The sequence below is a fragment of the Otolemur garnettii genome, unplaced genomic scaffold (assembly GCF_000181295.1).
Source record: "Otolemur garnettii isolate 467f Iridium unplaced genomic scaffold, OtoGar3 scaffold00003, whole genome shotgun sequence".
NCBI classification, from domain to species: Eukaryota; Metazoa; Chordata; class Mammalia; order Primates; family Galagidae; genus Otolemur; species Otolemur garnettii.
In genome coordinates this window covers 3,793,885-3,804,796 of record NW_003852398.1, presented here as the reverse complement: position 1 = coordinate 3,804,796, position 10,912 = coordinate 3,793,885, and the positions used below count along the sequence as shown (strand labels likewise).

General features: G+C 44.3%; 1 pseudogene; it reads left to right on the top strand.

Moving 5' to 3' along the window:
• The first annotated feature begins 9,546 nt into the window (after positions 1-9,546).
• Positions 9,547-10,142, top strand: LOC100943067 (annotated as a pseudogene).
• The last annotated feature ends 770 nt before the right edge of the window (positions 10,143-10,912 follow it).

Sequence of the window (10,912 nt, the reverse complement as noted above, 5' to 3'; positions counted from 1 at the left end):
CAGCTACCTGAGAATTACCTACAGAGAAATGAGGATTGACCCTGCCGGCTCAAAGCTACACTGTGCAGTGATTCCTGATTTGGTCTGGGCACTGAGGTCACCTGTGGAGCTTGGAAAAATGATGGATGCTTGGGTTTGATTCCTGGAAATTTTATTCAGTGGTTCTGTGATGGGGCCCAGGGATCTAAATTTCTGAAAAGTTCCTAGGATACTGGGAGGCTGAGGTGGCTGGATTACCTGAGCTCATGAGTTCGAGACCAGCCTGAACCAGAGTGAGACCTTGTCTCTAAAAATAGCTGGGCATTGTGGCGGGAGCCTATAGTCCCAGCTACTTGGGAGGCTGAGGCAAAAGAATCACTTGAGCCCAAGAGTTTGAGGTTGCTATGAGCTATGATGCGATTACATGCTACTGAGGGCAAAAAAGTGAGCCTCTGTCTCAAAAAAAAAGCTCCTAGGATAGCAGGTGGAACAGCCACTGCCAGTTACAAGTTCCTCCACCTCTCTGAGCCCCCGTTTCCTCCTCTGTGCAGTGGGGAAAGGGTAGACCTCGCTGTTGTGAGGATCAGAAGTTGCCTGTGAGGGCTCAGCTCTGTTCAGACCTGCTGGGGCCCCGCAGCTGACAGGGTGGATATGGGAACAGCCAAACGAGCCTCGCACCTGTGTTCTCAGACTGGCAGCACCACACTGGAGGGGACTAGGATTCATACCCAGGTGTGCCTTGCCTCTACTTGGCTGATGGCTGACCACAACATCCTTCTGCCCCAGTGGGAATAAGAGCCTCTTTGTGAGTTCCTAGGGCTCCTACTGTCCTGTGTGGAGAACATTTCTCATTGTGTTAACTACCACAGACATAGTGGCTTAAAACAACACACAGATTATCTTACAGCTCTACAGGTTAGCGTCCAGTACGGTTTCACTGGGCTAAAATCAAGGCTGCATGTTTTTTGGAGACCCTAAAGGAGAATGTGTTTCCTGGCCTTTCCCAGCTTCTCAAGGCCATCTGTGTCCCTTGGCTTGTGGCTGCCTTTCTTCATCTTCAAAGCCAGCCTGGGCGTGTTGAGTCTTTCTCACATCAAATCTGGTCTCCTTTTCTGCCTCCCTTTTCCACTTTTGAGGCTCCTGTGATTCCATTCGGCCCACCTGCAAAACCCAGGAGACCCTTCCCATTTTAAGCCCTACTGATTGGCCACCTTAATTCCATCGATGACCTTGACTCCTCTTTGCCACATACGGTAACATACTCACAGGTTCCAAGATTGGGATGTGGGAGACCTTACAAGCCATTATTTGCCCATCTCATCTGTTGTCTTGAACAATTCTTTCAGTTGTTTTTACTGTTACAAATTGTAGGTGAAGTTTCTATGGTCTAACTCCTTACCAGGCGTAAACTCCTGAAAGGCCAACATTGTGTCTTGACCTGAATTGCCCATGACTTGATCTTCAGGCACCACTGGTGATATATGTATATATGGGAGTTCCTCCAGGTGTGGGGGAGCATTCCAGGGCTGTGTGGGGAAAGGTAGTTTCAAAGGGATCTATGTCTTTTTGATAACACACATCTGCCTAGGAATCTGCTTGGTTTGGAGGCTGACTTACTTTCTCCTCCGACTCTTTACAGAATGTTTTTTCTTACATTAACAAGGAAAGACTTAGTCTTCCCTTTTCTGAAGGGCCAAATAGTGATGTTCGAAATAGTTGTGCCTGTGATACCTTCATGTCCCCCTCAACCTGATCAAGACACATATTGTCAATAACTTGTGTGTGTATATTTGATACTCACGTATTAAAACTTAAATATATTTATATTGCCTTGATCTTCTATGTATGAATAATAATTGCAGGGACAGCTCAACTCAAAGGAAAATCTTTAACACTCAGAGCCTCATGGTTGCAGGAAGTGAATAGGAAATTAGAATTTCAATTTTCCTGCATTTTTTTCTTGCATAGAATTATGATAATAAGGTGATTGTAAAAGAATGTCTAGCATAAAAATTGTATTAGAGCAAATTTGATTTCAAGGAGGGGAAAAGAAAAAATATAAAATTTTGTGACTCATAAAGAAAAGCTTGTTTGTGTATTTTTAAAAAATAGCTGATGGTGGGTATCAAATTGCTGTGGTATTTAGATTCCGTGGGAAACATTTATAAGAGTGATGTCATAATTTCATTTATAAAATGTCAATATTTATTACACAATAGTGAAAATTGCATCCTTTCTACTATTTGAATTTATGACAAATGTTTTAGATGTCAACCAAAAATGTGTAGGGGCCTACATAGTTTGTCAAAATTCTCCTGGAGTTAATAATGTGAGTTTCAATGTTTGCAGGCTACCTGCCCTGCGTTACTGTGTGCATAGTAGGTGCTTAAAATGTTTGGTTTTGAAGAGAGAAGTGTGTACAGCATTAGAAAGGATAAAATTAGAATGACCACACGAAAGTTTCAAGTTAGAAAGTTTCAGTATAAGAGGTTGTCTGCTGGGAGCCTTAGATGTGTTCTTCCTGATGGCTCCTGAACATCTTTGGGGACTCTGGGTTGCGAGAAATCTCGAACTTCTGTTCTCAGCCTAGAAAGTTGGCAATAGGGGCAAAAGTGTGACCTTGTGGGATTTGCAAAGTCCCTGAAGACTAGTACTCTGAAAGGGAATAGAGATTTTGGTTGGCCCTTGTCTAATCCACGTGCCAGCCAGCTGTGCAGGGCCCTAGCCTAGGAGCCCGGCTGATGGTGCAGTAGACAGGAGTGGAGAGTTGAATTAGGCCAGTCCCTTCCTCCAGGAGGCTTCAGGCCAGGGTGAAGCTCTCGGCCTCTGGGCTGGTCCTGGCTTCTCTTGGAGACACCCCTTTTCATGGCTTCCCTCTCTCTTTTAGCATTGTGCCAGCCTGAGGGAACGTGCTGTGGGAAAAGGGGATTTTGCTCTCCTGGCCAGTCTGGCCAGTCTAGTCACTCCTCCCCTCAGCTCCCCTGCGCACAACTCTCTGCCCTCCCTCACCTATGCTCCTGGCCACCTTGGGCTGTTGATTCCTTGTTAGCAGGAGCCAGTCCATTTTTAAAAGTCATGAGTGGATGGAAAAATGTCACCAGTCACTCATGGCAGTTGCCACCAATGCTTAATTAAGACCAGACAGTTTTGGCTCAGTCACTCTGTAGATGGTGTGGGAAGAATGCTGGATCGTAGAGCAAGGATTGAGGGTTTCAAGCAAGCCTTCTTGTCATTTTGTCTCACCTTGGTGCAAAGTAATCTGCTTTGTGGGGGTCGGGGGAGGGGGATTGCAAAAGTGGACAAAATATAGTTGCTGGCCTTATGGAGGTTATTATTAAATTTGTGTGTGTGGGGGGCACAATTCAAACCACAGCACAGGTAGGTGCTGGGCCACATGCTGCCCTGGATTGTATTTGGGTTGTGTGTAAAATCTCCGTGTGAAGAGAAATAGGTAACATTTAAAATCACGTTTCTACTGCTGCCCCGTTCCCTCTCCTCAGAGAGCATAATAGGGCGGGGGGAGAAAGAGGTGGGAGGGAAAGGAGGAGAGAGAAGGAGAACAGAGAGGGAAAGAGATGGAAAGAGAGCAGAAGAAAGAGGGAAAGAGAGGACGAGAAGGGAGAGAGGGAAAAAGAAGAGGGGAAAAGAGAGGGAGAGAGCAGGGGACGGGGAGACAGGGAGGCTCCATCCACGCTTCTCAGGCTCTGCCTCTCTCTCTGCTGAGGGAACCTCCGGGCTCTTGGGCCCTGTGTGCCGATGGGGTAACCCCTGATAAGAGTGGGTGGTGGTGAGTACTCGAGAGGTGAAGAACCACTGGAGAGAAAAACAGAACAGATCCAGGAAGTGGGTGTGAGGGATGAAGGAGTCAAGCACCTTATTCTGGATTTGGGGAATAGTTTTGGTGGGGAGCTAGTCCAGGCCGAGGCATGAGGGGAGAGGCTGCTGAGATCCCGTGGGTTGGAAGGGAAGGCAAGCGTGACATCAGTGGGGAAAGCTGGTTGATTAAGTGTTGGTACGGGCTGTGAATTAGATCCCCTCTGTGTTCTAGAAGAGATGCAGGTAGAGGCTGGAATTGTTTTCAATTACTTTTGGTTTCTGCACCTCCCTTCTAAGATGCTGTATCAGACTCTATTAGTCTCCCAGGGCTGTCATAACAATACCATAGACCAGGGGGCTTAGACAACAGACATTTGTTGTCTGGCGGTTCTGTTAAAAGCCTGAGATCATGGTATTGGCGGGGAGTGGTTCCTCCTGAGGGTTGGGAGGGAAGGAGCTGCCCCAGGCCTCTGTCCTTGGCACACAGATGGCTGTGTCCATGTCCACACGGTGTATTCCCTGTGCATGTGCTTCTGTCCAGATTCCCCCTTTTTAGAAGGGCACCAGTCATATTGGATCGGGGGCCCACCCAACTCTGTTACGACCTCATCTGAGCTAATTACATCTGGAATAAACTTATCTACAAACAAGGTCACATCTGAGACACTGAGGGCTAAGACCTCAACATGAATTTTGTGGGGGTGGATACAATTGAATCCACAGCACAGGTAGGGGCTGGACCACATAGTGCCCTGACTTGTACTTGGGTTGTATATATTTTTTAATTAAATGAGTTAATGCACATAGCAGTGTAAATGGTAAAATACTATGGATTTGTCATGGCAAAAACGACAATAAAATAATAGCTCCTGGGTTAAAACCAGCTACACTATTTGAAAAATCTTCAAAATGAAGTATAGGCTTGGTGCCTGTTGCTCAGTGGTTAGGGCGCTGGCCACATGCACTGGGGCTGATGGGTTTGAACCCAGCCCAGGCCTGCTAAACAGCAGCAACAACAAAAACATAGCCGGGCGTTGTGGCGGGCACCTGTAGTTCCAGGTACTAGGGAGGCTGAGGCAAGAGAATCACTTGAGCCCAAGAGTTTGAGGTTGCTGTGAGCTGTGATACCATGGCACTTTACCGAGAGTGAGATAGTGAGACTCTGTCTCAAAATAAATAAATAAATAAAAAGATGAAATGTAAATGTAATCATGCCATTTATGCTTTGAGCCCTTCAGGGTCTTCTTTGCCCTTGCAATAAAATGCCAGTTTCTTACTGTAGCTCCAGGGCAGGCCTCTGCCTGTACCTCCCAGCACATCTCTGGCCGCTGTACTCCTCTGCCCTGACCACACTGGCCTTCTCCAGGGTTGGAGTATCGTAAGCTCAGCTGCTTCCAGAGTCTTTGCACAGATGGCCCTGGTCAGCAGTGCTCTTTCTTTCTGTGGCCGGTTCTCTCCCACTCTGCATGGCCTCCTCCTCCTCTTCCTTCAAGTCATGGCTGAAAACACCTCAGAGGCCTTTCCTCACCTCCCCCTCAGTCTAAATTAAGTTACCCCATTATTATCTCTTATAGTGTGGAGGGTCACAAGGTAGCTCCTCCAAAGACAGAGCCACATTTTGGTACCTGTGAACGTGACTTTATTCAGGAGAAAGGGTCTTTGTAGATTTAATTAAATGAAGGATTTCGAGATGAGATCATCCCGGATTATCTGAGTGGGCCCCGAATCCCATGACACAAGTCTCTGTAAGGGAAGCAGAGAGGAGAACATGTGGGGGGAAGAGAGGACCACGTGGAATATGGAGGCAGAGGCTGGGGGGAAGCCAGGAACCGCTGCAGCCCCCAGAAGGCAGAGGAGAGAGGGACCTTTGGAGGGAGTGTGGCCCTGCTGACACCTCGATTCCAGACTCCTCCCCTCCAGAACTCTGAGAGAGTGAATTTCGGCTGTTTTAAGGCATCTGTTTTGTGGAAATTTGTAACGGAAGCTACAGCGAACTATGCACCACTTCCTGTTCTTCATGTCCTTCGATGATGGACATTGTATTGTGGCCTCCTGACCTGTTTCCTGTCTGCCCCGACTCCCCTTCAGCACTGCATCACGCTGTAAGACCTGGGTCTTTCCCATTCCCTGTCATATCTACAATGCACAGCACAGCATCTGACTCACAGCAGATGCTGAAGAAATGTTTGTCGAATGAATGAAAATAAACAACGTATCTCCTTGTTCAAAATTATTTAAGAAAGGCAGTGCATAGTGGCTCACACCTGTACTCCCAGCAATTTGGGAGGCCAAGGTGGGGGAACCACTTGAAGCCAGGTGTTTGAGACAAGCCTAGACAACATAGTGAGAGCCTGTCCCCCACCCACCCCCCGCCCTACACACACAGACAGTTAAAAAAACTAGTTAGTTATTTGGGAGGCTGAGGTGGAAGAATTACTTGAGCCTATGTATTTAAGGCTGCAGTGAGTTATGATCATGCCACTGTATTCCAGCTCAGGCAACAAAGAGCAAGACTGTGTTTCTTAAACAAAAATGAAAAAGCATAAAGCTCCCCGCCCCAAACACACACATGCATCATCTTCTACAGAGCCTCAGGTACAGCACTTGGCTCAGTGGGGTAGAAATTGTGCTTTTTTTTTTTTTTTTAGAATAATCATACTTTATTTCATGATGTGAACATTAAGAATTCACCTGCATGGTTGAAAATATTCACAAAGGACTTGATTATTCACACTCATATGCACAGAGTTTACCAAGTAAAAAATTTTTGGCAACCGGTGCTCTGGACCTCCACCTTCCTTTTCTTCTTACTCACTGACTGGGTCAAACACCGTGTCAGAAATTGTGCTTCTTAAGTACTTGACATCACCAGAGGCAGGGGTGTGTGACCATTCCTTCTGAAGTTGAGCCTACATTTTAAATTTCTTTGCTAATCCTTTCCTTATGGAAAGAGAGACATCCAACTTCCCCTTGGGCCTTGTCCACATGACCCCAGACACCCATGTGCATCGCTGGCAGCCCAGCTTAGGGCCTAGAGGTAAAGTACAGAAGGGCCCAGGCACACAAGGTTTCAGCTGGACTCAATGCCAAAGAGAATGCCTTGTCTGTGAGCAGGGCGATTGCTGAAGGCTTTGTCTAATGTTAAGGCCGAGGGATGGACCATTTGAACTTGTTTAGTATTCATGATAATATATGGTTCAGGACTCAATAACAGGGTATAATTCTATTGAGGGATTCCACTGAGCTCATAAACCACTGAGTGTGGCTTGTCAGCAGAATGCAGAGATTGGGTTACCACGGAGCCTGTCCACAGGGACCGCTGTTGATCACTCCAGAGAGAGAATTAGCACAGGACTTCTCTCAACTGCATGCCTACAAAATCAGTGCCCAAATAACTTGTTAAATTTAGTTTGTGTGTGTATGTGTGTCTGTAGTCCTGAAAATACCAAGGAACACAGTAGAACAGTTTCATTATGTGGTATTTGTTAATGAAGTTTATGTACAAAAAAATATGCCTATAGAGATGCTATAAACAAGTTGATATTATCTAGAACTCTGGGTGAAGAGCCTTAGAAAAGCCTTCTACCTTTATCCAGAAATCATGACAGTAAATGTGAAAAGAGGCATGGTGAAAGACAGTAGGGAATAGTGAGGACTGTGGTAGGTTAGACAGTGTATGTCTTGCTTAAACCCTGGGTTTGCCAGACAAAACATGTTTACAACCAATACGACATACTGATCTATATGACTTTTTTATTTTATTTTTTAGAGACAGTGTCCTGCTCTATTACCCAGGGTAGAGTTAGTTAAGTGATGCTATCATACCTCATTACAGCCTTGAACTCTCGGGCTCAAGTGATCCTCCTGCTTCAGCCTCCCAAGTAGCTGGCATTACAGGTGTGTGCCACCATGCCTGACTAATTTTTCTTATTCTTTGAAGATATAGGGTCTTGCTATGTTGCCCAGGTTGCTCTCAAACTCCTGGCCTCAAGCAATCCTCCTAATTTAGCCTCTCGAAGTGCTGAGATGATAGGCATGAGCCACCACACTCAGCCTACATGCTTATATTTCTGCCAGACCAAGGATTCACAAACTGGAGTGTTTGGGTCAAAAATTCGGCTTGCTACTTATCTTTATAAAGTTGTGTTGGAACATGGCTATGCCCATTTGTTTGCATATTGTCTGTGGCTACTTTTGAGTTACAGTAGCAGGGGAGAGTCATTGTAAAGAACAAATGACCCTCAAAGCCCAAAATGTTATCATCTGGCCTTTTACCTAAAAGGTTTGCTGACTCTTGTACTTGGACTTCTAGAGGTCAGCTTGGCACATATTCTAACTCAGTGATTTATTTGTCTGTGCCGAGGAGATTTGATGTTGTCCAAGGGAGGTGCTGCGGGCTGCCTACCCAACAGCCTTTCTCTCTTTTCCTGGCTGATGGTCCAGCCACGAGTTTCAGGGACATAGGGGGATGGGCCGCTGTCAGCCACAGAGCCACAGAGGGTGAATCTTGATTAGTTTAAGCCAAAGGTGACTGTCTCCTCTTCCTAACTGTGTAGTTCAGGCATAGGCTTGTGATGGGATTGTGACGAAAGAGATGTGAAAGGAACTTGCCCAGGGGTTTCTGAGAAAGGACGTCTATGGGACAGTTTCACAGTATTAAAAAGGGACCTGCAGGGAGCCATCTGTCCTTCTTTTGCCTCTGGATGCTGTTGAGAGAGAATGTGGTGCTTGCAGTATCTGTGGTATTATGGGACAAGGCCAAAGCCAAAGACCTGAGGATGGCAGAGTAGTGAGATAGAGCCTGGCTTGTCAATGACATTGTAAAGACGCAAGCAGCCCATTCAGAGTCTACCCTGCATTGTGTCTGTGTGTGTAAACATTCTGTTGCTTATTCACTTTTAACTGGGCTGTACCCTAAAAAATTAAACATGCTGTATCATTGGAGCTCCTTACTCTTTCCTTTTAAGTTTCTGACTTTCACATCTGTTTACTGGGAAGGTTTCCTGTAGACCTTATGAAAATGTCTTGTATTTTCTTCTCATACTGTTTTATTTTTCCATTTAGAACATTACTCTGTCATGAACTTATTTGTCATATACTGTGATGTAGGGATCTAACTTTATCTTTCTTCCAGATGTAGAAATACTATATATATATTTTGTGTGTATGGTGATGAATGAAACCCAACATACTTACGGGATTTTCATAAAGATAATATGTTCTTGACATGAGGGACTTTTCCACTTGGATTCCTTCCCTCTGCTGCTAGAGGTTCTATTCCTCCTCCTTTGCTTGTCAATCTTTTTATCAATCTTTCCTTGTCAATAAATTCTTTCTTATTGCTGAATAAATAAAAAAAGATAATATGCCCCTTTCTATACTGGAGACTAATGTGACAAGATTATTTTCTTGCAGATCTCTCTCTCTTTTTTGAGACAGAGTCTCATTCTGTCCCACTGGATAGAATGCTGTAGTGTCATAGCTTTTGGCAACCTCAAACTCTTGGGCTCAAGTGATCCTCCTGCTTCAGCCTCCCCAGTAGCTGGGACTATCGGCAACTGGTTAGTTTTTTGATTTTTATCAGATGGTGGTCTAGCTCTTGCTCAGGCTGGTCTTGAACTCCTGAGCTCGAGCAATCTACCTGCCTTAGTCTCCCAGAGTGCTAGGATTATAGGGATGAGTCCCCACTTGCAGCTTCTTGTAAATATCCCTTTAAAAATGGCTAGCCTAAAACAAGAGTGTGTCATGAGCATGGGGAAGCAAAAGAAAACAAGGAAGTATGCAACCATGAAGTGAATGCTTAGTCCCAGGGATCAGAGGCTTAAAGAAAAGGACAGATTGAAACCTAAAAAGAAAGAAAAGAAAGATCCCAGCACATTAAAGGAAAGAGAAGTCCCCCAGCACCCTTCCTGCTTATTCTTCCAATATAATACACAACTGGGCCCACTTTCCCACATCTTGGTTGATACCAACTTTATCAACTTTTCCATTAAAGCCAAACTGGACTTAGTGCAGTCAATGATGGACTGTCTGTATGCCAAGTGCATTCCTTGTATAACTGACTGTGTAATGGCTGACATTGAGAAATTGGGGCAGAAGTATTGAGTGGTCCTCAGGATTGCCAAGGATCCAAGATTTGAACGATTTCCATGCACACACAAAGGAACCTATGCAGATGACTGCTCAGTACAGAGAGTAACTCAGCACAAGTGTTACTCGTGGCCACAGTTGACCTAGACCTTAAATGATGAGTCTGGAAAATCCCTGGAGTTCCTATCATGTGTATTTCTAACCACAGATACAATATTAAACAGATGCCAGATGATTATGGAGCCCCTCGATTCTAATTCTTATAAGACAATGTTCGTATGCCTTTCTTCAACCAACTTTCTCTGTTAACAGTTTGTTAAACATGAAATACCATGAATTATTACTCTGTTCGCCAGCTTGCTTTATTATAACCTGGAGGATGTAGGTAATACACTCATGTTTGGATGCTATTTTGAAAATGATATTTTATCTCATTGATGGTCAAAGATGCAAAATCTTATGAAGAATGCTTCATTCTTTTTTGAGTTCTGTTGCACAATGTGGTAATTATAGTTAATATTAGAGTAAAATTTCAAATGTTCTTACCACACAAATGTTAAGTATTTGAGGTGATGGATATATTGACTAGTTTGATTTAATTATTCCACATTGTATTCATAGATTATAACATCACTGTGTACTCCATAAGTTTATACAACTATAAATTGTTGGTTTATAATAAAAAAAAGTGGCTAGCCTAATTGATGCTTAAGTTCAATAGTGATGCAACTAGCATGTTTTCTAATTTCCAACAAGGAACTTAAAGTAACTTGAAAATCTTTGACAGAGGCATCAATTTAAAGACAATGTAATGTGAAGGAAACACTAACCATGTCAAGTGTACCTGATCAGGCCAAGCCCAAGAAAACATGTTGGACTATTTCCTTGTACTGATGAGGCGTGCTGACAGGAAAAAAGTCAGAGTAAAAGTTATCAGCATCTTGAACTGTGTTGATTTTGAATTCCAGAAGTTCCTGGTTATTGAAACATAATTGGGACATGGAACCCTTAAAGTAAATCCTCTTAA